Below are 14,826 nucleotides of genomic sequence, written 5' to 3'. Positions count from 1 at the left end.
TCTTGATGACATCATTTGCTATCCTGGATGTCGCTTTACCTGGAGATTTTCTACTGCCTGAGGGTTCATTTATGGAAGTCAGTAATTCTACCTCTCCCCAACAGTAGCATTTCCGTTTAAGCCAGTTTGAGATGGGATTTGGTCTCGGGCATCAGAAGTGTCATGAATAATATACTTCCTAATTTTGTTGAGAAACAGATTGATACACTCAGGAAGGCTCTTATAAGGCTGTTTACAAGCACATCAGAAACAGCTAGCAAAGAGGGGTTAGATTCTGATTCAAAATGTCAGGGAAGACTGTCACATATATTATGACAAGACAACTTAGGTATTTTGGGTGATACTCCAGACTTGGAGTAAAAAGGTTTAAGTTTAAGCCCTTGATTCAGCACTACTATACACAACCTTGAGCAAGTCATTTACTTTCCTAGGGCTTTGGTTGTAAAGTGGAAATGATAATTACCTTCTTACCTCCCTTACAAGGCTGCTATAAGAAACAAATAGGTAATGGATATGTATGAGCTTTTAAAATTGTAGAAGGACTAAAAATAGAATTAATAATAATAATCAAGCATAATTTTCCACTTATAGCAAGTAGGTTATTTCCATCTCTGCATCTATCTTTTTCCTTTAGATAATCTGTTCAGGTTTTATCATACTTTCAGAATTAATATATTTAGAACTAGAAAAATCTGATGCAAATGAGTAAAGCTAACAATGAATAGCAGTTTATTATGGAACACTGAAAAATATTTTCATTTGAACATTTCATTTGAGATATTTTTTCATGTCTGCACATTTTGGGAAAATATACTTAAAGATTACGTGCAGCCACTATGGAAAACTGTGGAGATTCCTTAAAAAATTAAAAATAGAACTACCATGTGATCTAGTAATTTCTTTTTTCTCTCTCAGAAATATTCACTTTTATTTATTTTATTTAAATTCAATTAATTAACATATGCTATATTATTGGTTTCAGAGGTAGAGGTCAGTGATTCATCAGTCTTATATAATACCCAGTGCTCCTTACATCACATGCCCTCCTTAATGTCCATCACCCAGTTACCCCATCCCTCCACTCACCCCACCCCCCACAACCCTCAGTTTGTTTCCTATGATTAAGAGTCTCTTATGGTTTGTCTCCCTCTCTGGTTTCGTCTTGTTTTATTTTTTCCTCTCTTCCCCTATGATCCTCTATTTTGTTTCTCAAATTTCACATATCAATGAGATCATAGGATAATTGTCTTTCTCTGATTGACTTATTTCGCTTCGTATAATACCCTCTAGTTCCATCCATGTTGTTGCAAATGGCAAGATTTCATTTTTTTGATGGCTGAGTAGGAGTCCATTGTGTATATATACCACGTCTTATTTATCTATTCATCTGTCAATGGACATCTGGGCTTTTTCCATAGTTTCACTATTGTGCACATTGCTGCAAAAACATTGGGGTGCAGGTGCCTCTTGGTGATCCAGTAATTACATGTCTGGGTTTTTATCCAAAGAAAATGAAAACACTAATTTAAAGAGATATATGCAAGCCTATGTCCATTGCAACATTACAATAGCCAAGATACAGAAACAACCTTAGTGTCCACTGATGGATGAATGGATAAAGAAGATGTGACACACACACACACACACACACACACACACACACACACACACACACACACACACACTGGAATATTACTAAGCTATTTTAAAAATGAAATCTTGCCATTTACAACAAATAGATGGACCTAGAGGCTATTATGCTAAGTGAAATAAGTCAAACAGAGAAAGACAAATACCATATGATTTCACTTATATGTGGTATCTAAAACAAAACAAAAAGCACAAATACAGAGAACAAAATGATGGTTGTCAGTGGGAAGAGGAACTGTGAGGTGGGTAAAATGGGTGAAAGAGGTGAAGAGGAACAAACTTCCGGTTATAAAATAAGTAAATCATGAGGATGTTATGTTTAGCATGGTGACTGTAGTCAGTAATATTGTAGACCATACTGGAAAGTTACCAAAAGAATAAATCCTGAAAGTTAACTTTGTATGGTGAGGGATGGCAACCAGATTTATTGTGGTGATTATTTTGCAATATATACAAATATTGAATCATTATGTTGTACAACTGAAACCAGAATGACATTATATGTCAATTATATCTTAATTTTAGAAAATTTAAGATAATAAGGGGTGCCTGGGTGGCTCAGTAGGTTGAACGTCCAACTCTTGATTTTAACTCAGGTCATGATCTCAAGGGTTGTGAGATTGAGTCCTGCATGGACCTCCGTGCTGGGTGTGTAGCCTACTTAAGATTCTCCCTCTCTCTCCCTCTCTCTCTGTCTCCCCCACCTTCTCTAAAAATTTTTTTAATCAAGATAATAATAAGAGGTGGAAGGAAACTATTTGAGGTGATGGATGGCTTAATGGTATAGGTTGTGGTGATGATCTTATGGGTTTATACTTATCTCCATGCTCATTAAGTTGTAAACATCAAATATATACAGGTTTTTGTATGTCAAAAATAAAATCAAGTGAAATTAAATTTAGTAAGACCATGGCGGGGGGAACAAAAAGATTAATAGGTAGAGAGTTTCTTTTCTCGAGACCATAATAATGTTTATATGAAACCAAATAAATTTTTTTAATTTTCAGAAATTGAATGTAGAGCCCAACTGTTTACTCTCAATAGTTTTTTTAAAAACATTACAGAGAACAAACCTAAGGAACTGTAAAGTGATGTAAATCACACTGTACATGAACAAGTCCAAATACTAGGAATTTAAATATGAAGCAACTGAAAGTCCTCATGTGGAAACTTCCACGTAAAACAGGAATTTGTGCTGAATCACTTAGTAATCATAGTTTCAGAAGTACCTGAGGTGCTCATTAAAAATAAGGATTCCAAGGATAACCTCTGAATCCGAATTATCACGGGAGTCCACATTTTTATTAAACGAATACAGTAGTTCCTCTGTATGCCAGCTTCAAGAACTACAGTATTACATTGCATTAAAGTAAAACAAAATATAATCATAATAAAGTTACAAGAGCTTAAAATAAACATCAATAATAATAGTGATGAAATTAAGACAAGGGATGGTAGAGTCATATTTCTGTCACCCTCACCCCACCCCCATCATCAGAAGCTGCCAGCTCAGGCAGCATATACTTCTCTGCCTCTTTCACTACTTATAGGACACCATGACAACAATGAAGGCAGTGCTTTGCAAACTTAAAGGGCATTGGGATCCCTGGAGAGCTCATTCACAAAGCAGATTCTATGGCCCTATCATATGCCATGTCAAATAAAAGCTTCTGGCATTGGGGCATCAAAAGCTGAATTAGAGACAAACACCAAGGTTGATTCTGATTTGACTGATTGGAGGACCAGACTCTCAGAAATCTTGTAATAAGTAAGATGTTGACCTTCAACTTATCTAGAGATCCTGAAGATTAGTGGAGGCTTTTAAGAAGGCAAAGATCAGGCAAGTGCAGTAATACTATCTATAGATCAATGACTCCCAAAGACATACCTCCAAACCTGTCATTTCCTAAATTCATATTCCAAGTGACTACTTGACATCTCCAAATGGATGTCAAATAGGCATAACTAACTTATCATGGACAAAATAGAGCTCTCATTTCCCCCTGCCTAGGATGCTCTCTTAAATCAAATCACTGTAAACAGTAATTGCATCCGCCTATTTGCTGAAGCCAAAAACTAGGAGTCATTGTTCATTGCTCTCTGTCCATGAGCCGTCATGGCTGAGAGCTTCCTGTTCCCCGTTAGCAAGTCCTCTCTACATCCAAGAATATAACTCATTGTCTGGAATATACATATGTGTTTGTTTAATAAAATGAAATCAACTCTAATACCACACTCATCAAGGCAACTACTCTTTCACTTTTAGGCTAATGAAAAGCATCTTAATTATTCTCCCTGTTTCCATTGCTACTCCCCCCAAAATCCATTGGCCATACAACACTTATAGGAATCTTTTAAAAGTTATAATGGCATGCCTATTTAAAACAAGGATGACCATTTGTCCCACTTATCTAGAGTGGTCCCAGTTTATACCTATTATCCTGATGTATGAATTAAGAAAAACACCATTATTTCCTAAAAAATATGCTGTTTAAAACCTTCCATTGGTTACAAATTGTACTTAAAATCAAATGCAATTATTGACTCTGAACTTTAACGTGCTACAACATAGGCTGGCACTGACTACTCCTCGCTTTCATCTCCTGCACTATATACCTCTACCTCATTCAGCCCTAGTCACATCTGCTGGCTCTGTTTCTTCACCCCATAGCTTTTGCCCAAGAGTTTTCTTAGAATACTCTTCTTCCAGAGCTCCCCATAATGAATCCTATCTTCTTTTTTTTTTTTTAAAGATTGTATTTATTTATTTGACAGAGAGAGACACAATGAGAGAGGGAACACAAGCAGGGGGAGTGGGAGAGGGAGAAGCAGACTCCCCGCTGAGCAGGAAGCCCGATGTGGGGCTCAATCCCAGGACCCTGGGATCACGACCTGAGCCGAAGGCAGACGCTTAATGACTGAGCCACCCAGGTGCCCCATGAATCCTATCTTCTTATTCAAGTTCAGTTTTAATGTCACCAACTCAGATAGCCCCCACATCTAATCACTCATTTGAAATTAAGCCCCCAGCTATTACCTATCATTGCCTTGCATTTATTGTAATCTGTCTTGTAAAACGTTCCCAAAAGGTATTTTGTTTCCTCATTTACTTGTTTATTTACTTGTCTCTTCTACTATAATTTCATAAAAACAGAGAATTTATCAGTCTTGTTCACAATTTTACTCCCAGAGCCTAGAAAAGGGCCTGTTGCTAAGGAGGCCGTCAAGAAATGTTTGTTCAATGAATGAATGATGAGCGAATAGGGCCCAATGGGTAAATTCTGTCTTATCTCAATCTAACTTAGAAGCTCAGGCAAATTCTACCTTTCTAGTTGAATCACTGATCAAAATTTCTGAAGTACAATTTTAGGAAAAGTCAACGCTCAACTCTTTTCATTCTCTGTTCCTCTTGTTTTTATTTTGCCCAAATACTGCCAAACATCACTCCCAATATTTTCTCAAATTAGGTGAATACTGAGAAGTTTCAAATTTGTCTTGAATTTGGTGCCAATTTAATCTCCATCATTCTTCAACTTGGATTTGGAGCCTTTGTTGTGAAATCAGATGTGCCTCTGAAACTTTTTTTTTTTTAACTCTGAAAAGATAATTATAGTACCTGACTTTTATGAAGTATTACTGAAGCTATGATTGTAATGGTGATAGGGCATGAAGGTAGAAGCAATTTTGTTAGCTTCACAGGACTCCTCAGGGAGTTTCTTCGATGCTAATCTATCTCCTTCCTCACGAGACTAGCCGGGTGCCATTATTATTCTTACCTTTGTTCCTACCATCAGAGAATAGCATTTAGCACAGTTTCTGCCCCGGGGCCTCTTTGTCTTTTAGCCCAAGTGGTACAAAGGGGCAACATAGCATCCCCTTCTCACCATAGTTTCTAGTATCGTGGAAGAAGCAGGAAAACTCAGTGGTTCACAGCAAGGGGCCCAGGCTCCCCCACTGACTCTGTCACTTACAAGTTGTGCCAGCCTGGGATGTATCCCACATTCAAAAAGTGGGAATAATAAGAGTGCCTGCTTCATAAAGTATGAGGTTTACCTGAGACAATTAAACAGCACTTGGCAGAATCATTGGCATCCATTAAGTACACAAAAAATACAATATTAGTTGCTTTTACTATTGGTATCTCTCTCATGATTATTGCTTTTGCGCAGCCTCTGGCCTGCATACTTCGTGTAAGTCATTGTAAGACTTAGGAGACAACAGGACCAACACAAATCAGATCCATGAGTTTGACTTGACAGGAGAACAAAAGGCAGCTCTTAGTTGGCTGGAGCACAGAAGACAGGGAGCCAAGAGGGCAGACAGCTGCTCTGTGTTATGTGTAGAGGTCTGATATTAGTCCACAAAACACCTTCAAGAGTAAAACTAAAGGTTGTCTGAGGCACGTGTTTCTCTTTTGTCCCTGTCCAAGAAGAGACCCGATATGATTTTGTAAGCTTTTATCTCCTTTAGAGGAAAAAAGGACCAATTAGGAATTGTCTTTGCTTATTAAAACATAATAGATATAAACATGTATAAAAATTTGGAATTCATTTGCCTGTCTACTACCTTTCCCCACCTTTCTTCCCATAATCATCAAACCAGTATTACTTGAACATCGAACTTTCACCTTCATTTAAATGAGATTGTTGAAGAACTAAGTTTGGCTCCATCCGGCTTTCCTAAATCCCTCTTGTATTTCCTTTGAAATATATGCAATCAGCGGTCAAATAAATTCCTCCCAAAACCATATGGTAATGCAGGCATATGGTAAAGGAACTTTTGAGCTTTTATCTGCCAAGCCTGACCTCAAACTTCAAGGTAACAGATTGCTATGTAACTTTTAATTAACTCTTCATCGTTACAAGGATTTGTTATTCAATAAAAATGTGGTTGACAGCATACTGTGCAATAGTCTCATTATGTTTTTAATCTAAGTATAGTTTTCTTTTGTAGTGGTTTACCAAAATGAAATTGGTACTGTTTCACTTTTTTATTTATTTACTTATTTTTAATTTATCTGACAGAGAGACAGAGAGAGAGCACAAGCGGGGGGAGGGGAGGACAGAGGGAGAAGCAGGCTACCTGTTGAGCAGGGAGCTCAACGCTCTATGGTGTGTGTGGGGGGGGTCCTCACCCCAGGAGCCCCAAGATCAAGACCTGAGCCGAAGGCGGACGCTTAACCGTTTAACCACTGAGTCACCCAGGTGCCCATGTTTCACTTTTTTAAACTATTGGGCTTGATAAGAACTGCCCAGCGCATTCATTGTGCATCATATTTTAAAATGTAAAAATGTATAAAAGCTACCTGCAGAATGAAACTTACAAAAATAAAATTTTCTGATATTGCCATCCTCTGTTTTTCCCTCTTCAGGGGAAAACATGATCCTATTTATTGCAGTTTTGACAATATTTGTGTCATTCCATCATGTTATTCCATTATCACAACTCAGCAGACTCAGTGGAATTTGAGACCAATTTGTTGAAATCCATTTTTTTCTCTTTTGCTATTTTAAACCAAACGTAGATATAATGTCAGAGAAGTATAGAATTGACATTTATTAAATTATATAATGCTAGAACAAAATAGTATGTCCTATATAATTTTCTTGCATAAAACTAATTTTAAAATGAGCAGTTTGCAGTGGATAATTTTCATCCTGTTGAGTATAATGTCTGGAAATAGATGGGAGGCTTGTTTCATTAGGGCTATGTTTTACAATGACAGTTCACTCAGGATTATATTTTTTAAATAGAAGATTAAAAAAAACAATAATTAAATTTGTAAATAGTTTTATAATTTGCCAAAAACCTTTGTCTGTATGATCTAATTTTATCTTTAAGCTTGTAACAAACCCGGAAAGCTGGTAAGGCAGTTGCGATAATACTGCCTATTCTGTAGAATTTATGGAATCGTGAAAAATAGAGCTGTTGCTCAGGGAAGTAACCAGATTTTCTGCTTTGTGAATGTAGATTGCCTGCCATTTAATAAGAAAAAAATATCTGCTTGGTCAGGTTTGAATCCTACTTAGGAATTAAATATGTGATAAAGATGGTGTTTCACATCAGTGGGAAACACATGGTCAGTTCAACACCAGTTGGCTTTCATTTGGAAAAAAATAAAATTAGGTGAACTGTACTACAAAATTCACCAAAGTATCATTGTATTTAAAGTAGTTAAAGTATTTAACTATAAACAGACTGACCAGTAAAAGGTTTAGAACAAAATAAAGAAGGATATTTATATTATCTTGACTTAGGGATGGTGTCCTTGAACAAGATACATACCCCAGGGAAAACAGTGGAAAGTTTAATTCTGCAAAAGATCTGAAGATCTCATATGATAAAAATACATCAAAAAAGACAAGTTACACCCCAGAGAAACAATATTTGTGCAACACACTATTAAGTTGGAGGTGCAGAAGCAACACCAAGCTACAAGGGACGTTCAAAAAGTAAAGTTTCAGGCCAAATGGAAAAGTTTAATGGAGATATCTAAAAACCAGTTATACAACCCTCAATCCCCTAACCCAAACATAAAGGGATCTGGGGGAGCAGGGGGGAAGGGCCCAAAGGAGTGTTTGTAAAGCAGATATCTGAGGTGAACTATTGCAAGCCTGAAACATCTCTTCCTATTTCCCTCAGGGACAAAACGCATATTTCAGGAACAGTGAGAAGACTAATGAATCAAGGGGGAACCTGCTAAGTGTCCGCTGCATTTAAAGGTGACAGGTGTGCCTGATTCTCACCGGAGACATGTCCAAGGTTGAGAAACAGGCTTGTGTTCTGTCACAGAAGTCACTGTTGCATTAGGATTTGTTTGTTCTCCCAGAATGTGTCAGGACAGTGTGTCAGGATCCATGAGTGATCAGAATTCAGGTCCTATTCTGGAAATAGGCGGAGTGATGCTGCTTCAGGACCCAGCCAGAAAGGCTGAATGAACCTCAGGAGAGAGGTATTAGAGCTGACTGGCATTCACACGGGTCAGAGCATAGAGATTGCAGCAGGATCTATTGCAAGCCCCGTGTGAGAGAGTCTGTTTTAAATATCTGCCAGGCAGTGAAAACTCCACTCCATTTTACTGCAGTATCCATCATTTAGGACTTTTTGCACCCTCTTCCTTAACACCCTTTCTCCCCTCCCCAAAACCCAAACCCCACAGAGGCCGGAAACTAAATTTAGCAAAGCTGGGAGAAGAACAAAGCTGGAAGAGTAAAAGGATGAAAATGCCAGCCACATCATTCTTTCCTAACTGGAGGCTCCCTCTACAGTTCAAACGGAGACAGATGAGATTCAATTTTAGGCCAGTTTTGGAGTTTTGGTTGTCAAATGAGAACGTGAACTTCCTAAATGTGTACTATTTGCGTGCAATCTGTATATGGTTTTTATTTTCTAAAACTCTACTATTTTTATACTATGTGTTCTAAGTCTATGCTATTTGTATTACCTAAAAGCAACTAGAAATGAAGTTACCCATTTTTTTAACCTGGGGCAGAAAAAGAACAAGTTTCATTAAACAAATGCAAAGAAAAAGCAAGAGAGAAAATGGTTACTTTAAAACCCCAGAGTGCTGTTTAGTCAATATACTGGTTACATTTATAGCATATATAAGAGACAAAAGTGCAAAAATCTGCAATTCTTAAAGATTGCCTGGAGAGTCAGGCTACTCATTAAGAAATACAAAAGGCCAGTGGAATTATGAAACTATGCTCAACCCAGTAAGTAACCTAGGAAATGCATCTTAAAACGAAGTAAGATTTGTTTGGTTTATTAGATTAGCAAAAAATTACTCGAACTGGCAATATACAATGGTCCTTAAATTGTACAGAAACAAATGTTTTCATGTACTATTTATAGGAATGCAAATTGATCTAGTCCTTTTAGAAGAGAATTTAGCAGAAACTATCTGATTTTAAGTGGATATACCATCAGAACCAGCAATTCCACTGTTACGGATTCCTTTTGGAGAAATCTTTATACATGTGTACCTAGAGATATTTGGTCATTCAACCAGTGTTAACAGAGTATCCGTTCTATCTAAGGTTTGTGCTAGAAACTGGTAACATGTATCAAAGAACAAAAGACAAACACAAAATAAAGAACTCTTGCCCTCATTGAACTTACTTTCTAGTGTGGAGAGAAATAAAATAAGTAATATTTTTTATTTTTTTTAAGATTTTTTTTTTTTGAGAGAGAGAGAGAGAATGAGAGAGTGAGCACGAGATGGGGGAGGGTCACAGGGAGAAGCAGACTCCCCGCTGACCAGGGAGCCCGATCCCAGGACTCTGGGATCACGACCAGAGCCGAAGGCAGTCGCTTAACCAACTGAGCCACCCAGGTGCCCTAAGTGTAATTTTTTTAAAAAGGTGAGTGATATACCACTTTACAGGAGAATTGTTATGGGAAAAATATAGTGCAAGCTAATGAGCATCTAGTATGGTTGCATGGGAGCAGCAAATATTAATTGGGATAGTGAGGGTATGCCTGTGGAAGAGGTGAGTGGGGAACAATGTGGTAATCTAGAGAAAAAAGAGATTTCTTGGGACACGTGGGTTAAGCGTCTGTGTTAGGCTAAGGTCATGATCCCACATCGGACTCCCTGCTCGGAAGGGAGTCTGCTTCTCCCTCTGTCTGCTGCTCTCCCTGCTTGTGCTCTCTCTCTCTCTCTCTGACAAGTAAATAAATAAAAATCTTAAAAAAAAAAAGATTTCGTAGTTAAGTAATATCTAACACAAAGACTGTAAGGCAGGAGTAAGGTTGGAGCATTTGAAAAAATAGAAGTATATTTTGGAATCCAGAGTACAAAAGGAGCTGGGCTTTGGTGGAAAGAGGGAGAACAGTAGATACTGGAGGTAAGAAAGAATATTAGGTATAGATCCTCAGAGGTGCCTCAATACAGTGGCTGCATTGGGTGAAGGTCTTCTAGTTTTCTTCTGATTGCTTTAATATCTCAGCTTGGGAAAGGAGTGAAAGACAGAAGAAGGAGTGAAATAGTCACCTGGGAGACCTGGAGAGTGATTTGAGTAAGAGACACATTATCAGAGCCAGGCAGCCTGAAAGGTCTGCTTGAGGTTTGACTTCATGAATTTCAAATGAGGCTGTTCAGTGTGGTTGTAGTCCCTCCCCAGACATGTTCAGCTGCACAGATACAGGCAGAGAATAGGTAGAGATTTGGAGTTATCCACAGTTAGTCTTTGCCAAGTGGATAAGGTGAACTGAGGAAGCACAAGGGAGATGAGAGTGAGGATATATGCAGAAGAAATTATTTTAATGAGTGGCTTTGGAGTGAAAACTGGGCACAGGGGAAAAGCAGACTTCAGGTGACCATGATGGAAGGATTGCAGGTCCCCATGGGGTCCACAGAAGTGTTGACCTTGGGGTAGGATAGGGAGTTAGCTGGAACGTAGAAAGCATACTAGGAGGTAGAATGTTCTTTACCACATTATTCTCAATAGTAAAAATATCTGTATACTTACGTAACCCGGAGGGGACAGGGCAGTAAATTGGGATACATCCATAATTTAAGATAATAATCAGTCAGGCTGCATATGCTGAAGTAGGGAAAAAACAAAACAAGGAATAGCACAACACAAAGGGTGGAATCCCATTTATGTGAAAATACACATAGTTAAAAAGGGCACTTATGTATAAAAATGGATGTCATAGGGCGGAGCAAGATGGCGGAGGAGTAGGAGACCTGGATTTCGTCTGGTCTCAGGAATTCAGCTGAATAGGGATCAAACCATTCTGAACACCTACGAACTCAACAGGAGATCGAAGAGAAGAATAGCAATGACTCTCTGAACAGAGAAGCGACCACTTACTGGAAGGTAGGACGTGCGGAGAAGTGAATCCGAGGCGATATTCGGGAGGATAGACGGCGGGGGAGGGGCCTCCGTCAGCCGCTTCTGGCAAGTGATAGAGCTGCGAGCACAAAATTGGAACTTTTAGAAGTCGGCTCCGCGGAGGGACGTCGCTCCAGTGGCTAAGCGGGGGGTGGAACCCTCGCGGGACAGTGTGGTCTCAGGACCCTCGGGGTCACAGAAAGACCAGGGGTGCCTGAGTGCAGCAGAGCTCCCAGGTATAGGAGCGGGGAAGCCGGCTGCAGAGGCGGAGCCAAGGCGCGGGCTCTCAGCTCAGGGTTGCCATAAACTGTGATCAGCAAAACAGTTGGGCCACTGCTCCTCCAGCAGGGACCCGACAAGCGGCAGATCCGGGGAGACACCCCTTCCTCCCCTGGGAGGAGCGGCGCGGGAGTGCCCCGCAGGGATCTGCTGAGTTTGGAGACTCAACACTGAGTCGGCTGCGAGAGACAGAAACGCTCGGTCACAGGCCGGGTGAGCACGGAGTGTGGCCGGAGACCGGGGACATGGGAGTGACTGACTGCTTTTATCTGGGGGTGCACTGAGGAGCGGGGCCCCGAGTTCTCGGCTCCTCCCGGGTGGAGATTGGGAGGCCGCCATTTTCACTCTCGTCCTCCAAAGCCTAACGGAAAGCTTGCAGGAAACAAAAGCTCCCGAGAACAAACCCGAGCAGATTACTTAGCCCGGACCCGGCAGGGGCGGGGCAATTCCGCCTCCAGCAAAGACATTTGGTAACCATGGCAACAGACCCCTCCCCCAGAAGATCAGCAGGAACAGCCAGCCAAGACAAAGTTTATCGATCAATGAGAACGGGAGAACTCCAGCGCTAGGGGAATACTGCACATAGAATTCATGGCTTTTTTACCATGATTCATTAGTCTTTCAAAGTTAATTTTTTTAACTGTTTTTTTTTTCGAATTTTTCTTTTTCCCTTTTGCAACCAACAACTTATCAATCCTTTTTTAAAAAAAACATTTTTATTTTTCATTTTTAGAGTCATATTCTATCCCTTCATAGTAGTTACCCTTATTTTTGGCATATATATATATATATATACACACACACACACACACACATATATATATATATATACGTTGTTCTCTCTTTAAAATTTTGAGGTACATATCTCTAACATATCAAATATACCCTAAATCTCTAGTGTATGGCTTTGTTCTAGTCTCCTGCCTGATCACATTCTCTCCCCTTTTTTTTTCTTTCTTTCTTTCCTTTTTTTTTAAAATCATCTTCTTTCTTTATTCAAACATCTTCTTATCAATTCCTTTTTTAAAATTTTTTGAAATTTTCATCTTTACAGTCATATTCCATCCCTTCATCATATCAACCCTTATTTTGTACATATATAAGTCTTTCCTTAAAATTTTAGGAGGCACTTTCTTTTAACAGACCAAAATACACCCAAAATCTAGTGTGTGGCACTGATCTATGCACCAGCCTGATCATATTTGATCATATTCTGTTTGGTTTTTGTTTGTTTTTTATCTTTTTTTTCTTCTCTTTCTTTTTTCTTTCTTTCCCTTTCTTTTCCCCTGGTTTCAGGTCTTTTCTGATTTGATTAGAGTATATTTTCTGGGGACGTTGTTAACCTTTTAGCATTTTGTTCTATCATTCATCTATTCTCCTCTAGACAAAATGACAAGACGAAAAAAATCACCTCAGCAAAAAGAACAAGAGGTAGTACCATCTGCCAGAAACCTACTAAATACGGACATTAGTGCAATGTCGGACCTAGAGTTCAGAATCATGACTTTAAAGATACGAGCTGGGTTTGAAAAAAGCATGGAAGTTATTGGAGAAACCCTTTCTGGAGAAATAAAAGAACTAAAATCTAACCAAGTCGAAATCAAAGAGACTGTTAATGAGGTGCAATCAAAAATGGGGGCACTAACTGCTAGGATAAATGAGGCAGAAGAGAGAATCAGCGATATAGAAGACCAAATGATGGAAAATAAAGCAGCTCAGAAAAAGAGAGATAAACAACCACAGGATCTCGAGGGCAGAATTCGAGAGATAAGCAATACGATAAGATGAAACAACATTAGAATAACTGGGATCCCAGAAAAAGAAGAAAGAGAGAGAGGGGCAGAAGGTATATTCAAGCAAATTATAGCAGAGAACTTCCCTAATGTGGGGAAGGAAACAGGCATCAAAATCCAGGAGGCACAGAGAACCTCTCTCAAAATCAATAAAAATAGGTCAACACCCTGACATCTGATAGTAAAACTTACGAGTCTCGGAGACAAAGGGAAAATCCTGAAAGCAGCTCAGGAGAAGAGATATGTAACCTATAATGGTAGGAACATTTGACTGGCAACAGACCTATCCACAGAGACCTGGCAGGCCAGAAAGGACTGGCATGATATCTTCAGAGCACTAAATGAGAAAAATATGCAGCCAAGAATACTATATCCACCTAGGCTGACATTGAAAATAGGAGAGATAAAAAACTTCCAGGACAAATAAAAATTAAAGGAATTTGCAAACACGAAACCAGCCCTCCAAGAAATCTTGAAAGAGGTCATCTAAGCAAAGAGAGAGCCTAAAAGCAGCATAGACCAGAAAGGAACACAGACAATTTACAGTAACAGTCACCTTACAGGCAATACAATGGCACTAAATTCATACCTTTCAATAGTTACCCTGAATGTAAATGGGCTAAATGCCCCAATCAAAAGACACAGGCTATCAGATTGGATTAAAAAACAAGACCCATCCATATGCTGTCTGCAAGGGACTCATTTTAGACCCAAAGACACCCCCACATTGAAAGTGAAGGGGTGGAAAACCATTTACCATGCTAATGGACACCAAAAGAAAGCTGGGGTGGCAATCCTTATATCAGACAAATTAGATTTTAAACCAAAGACTGTAATAAGAGATGAAGAAGGACACTCTATCCTACTTAAAGGGTCTATCCAACAAGAAGATCTAACAATTGTAAATATCTATGCCCCTAACATGGGGGCAGCCAATTATATAAGGCAATTAATAACAAAAGCGAAGAAACACATTGACAACAATACCATAATAGTGGGGGACTTTAACTCCTCCCTCACTGAAATGGACAGATCATCTAAGCAAAAGATCAATAAGGAAATAAAGACTTTAAATGACACACTGGACCAAATGGACTTCACAGATATCTTCAGAACATTCCATCCCAAAGCAACGGAATACACATTCTTCTCTAGTGCCCATGGAACATTCTCCAGAATAGATCACATCCTAGGTCACAAATCATACCAGATCTGATACCAACAGATTGGGATTATTCCCTGCATATTTGCAGACCACAGTG

Source organism: Eumetopias jubatus, unplaced genomic scaffold (assembly GCF_037043125.1).
Source record: "Eumetopias jubatus isolate StellerSeaLion01/CBP00866 unplaced genomic scaffold, mEumJub1_p1.0 scaffold_1, whole genome shotgun sequence".
Taxonomy (NCBI): Eukaryota; Metazoa; Chordata; class Mammalia; order Carnivora; family Otariidae; genus Eumetopias; species Eumetopias jubatus.
The sequence above is the reverse complement of the archived record's forward strand: the minus strand, read 5'-3'. Positions refer to the sequence as shown.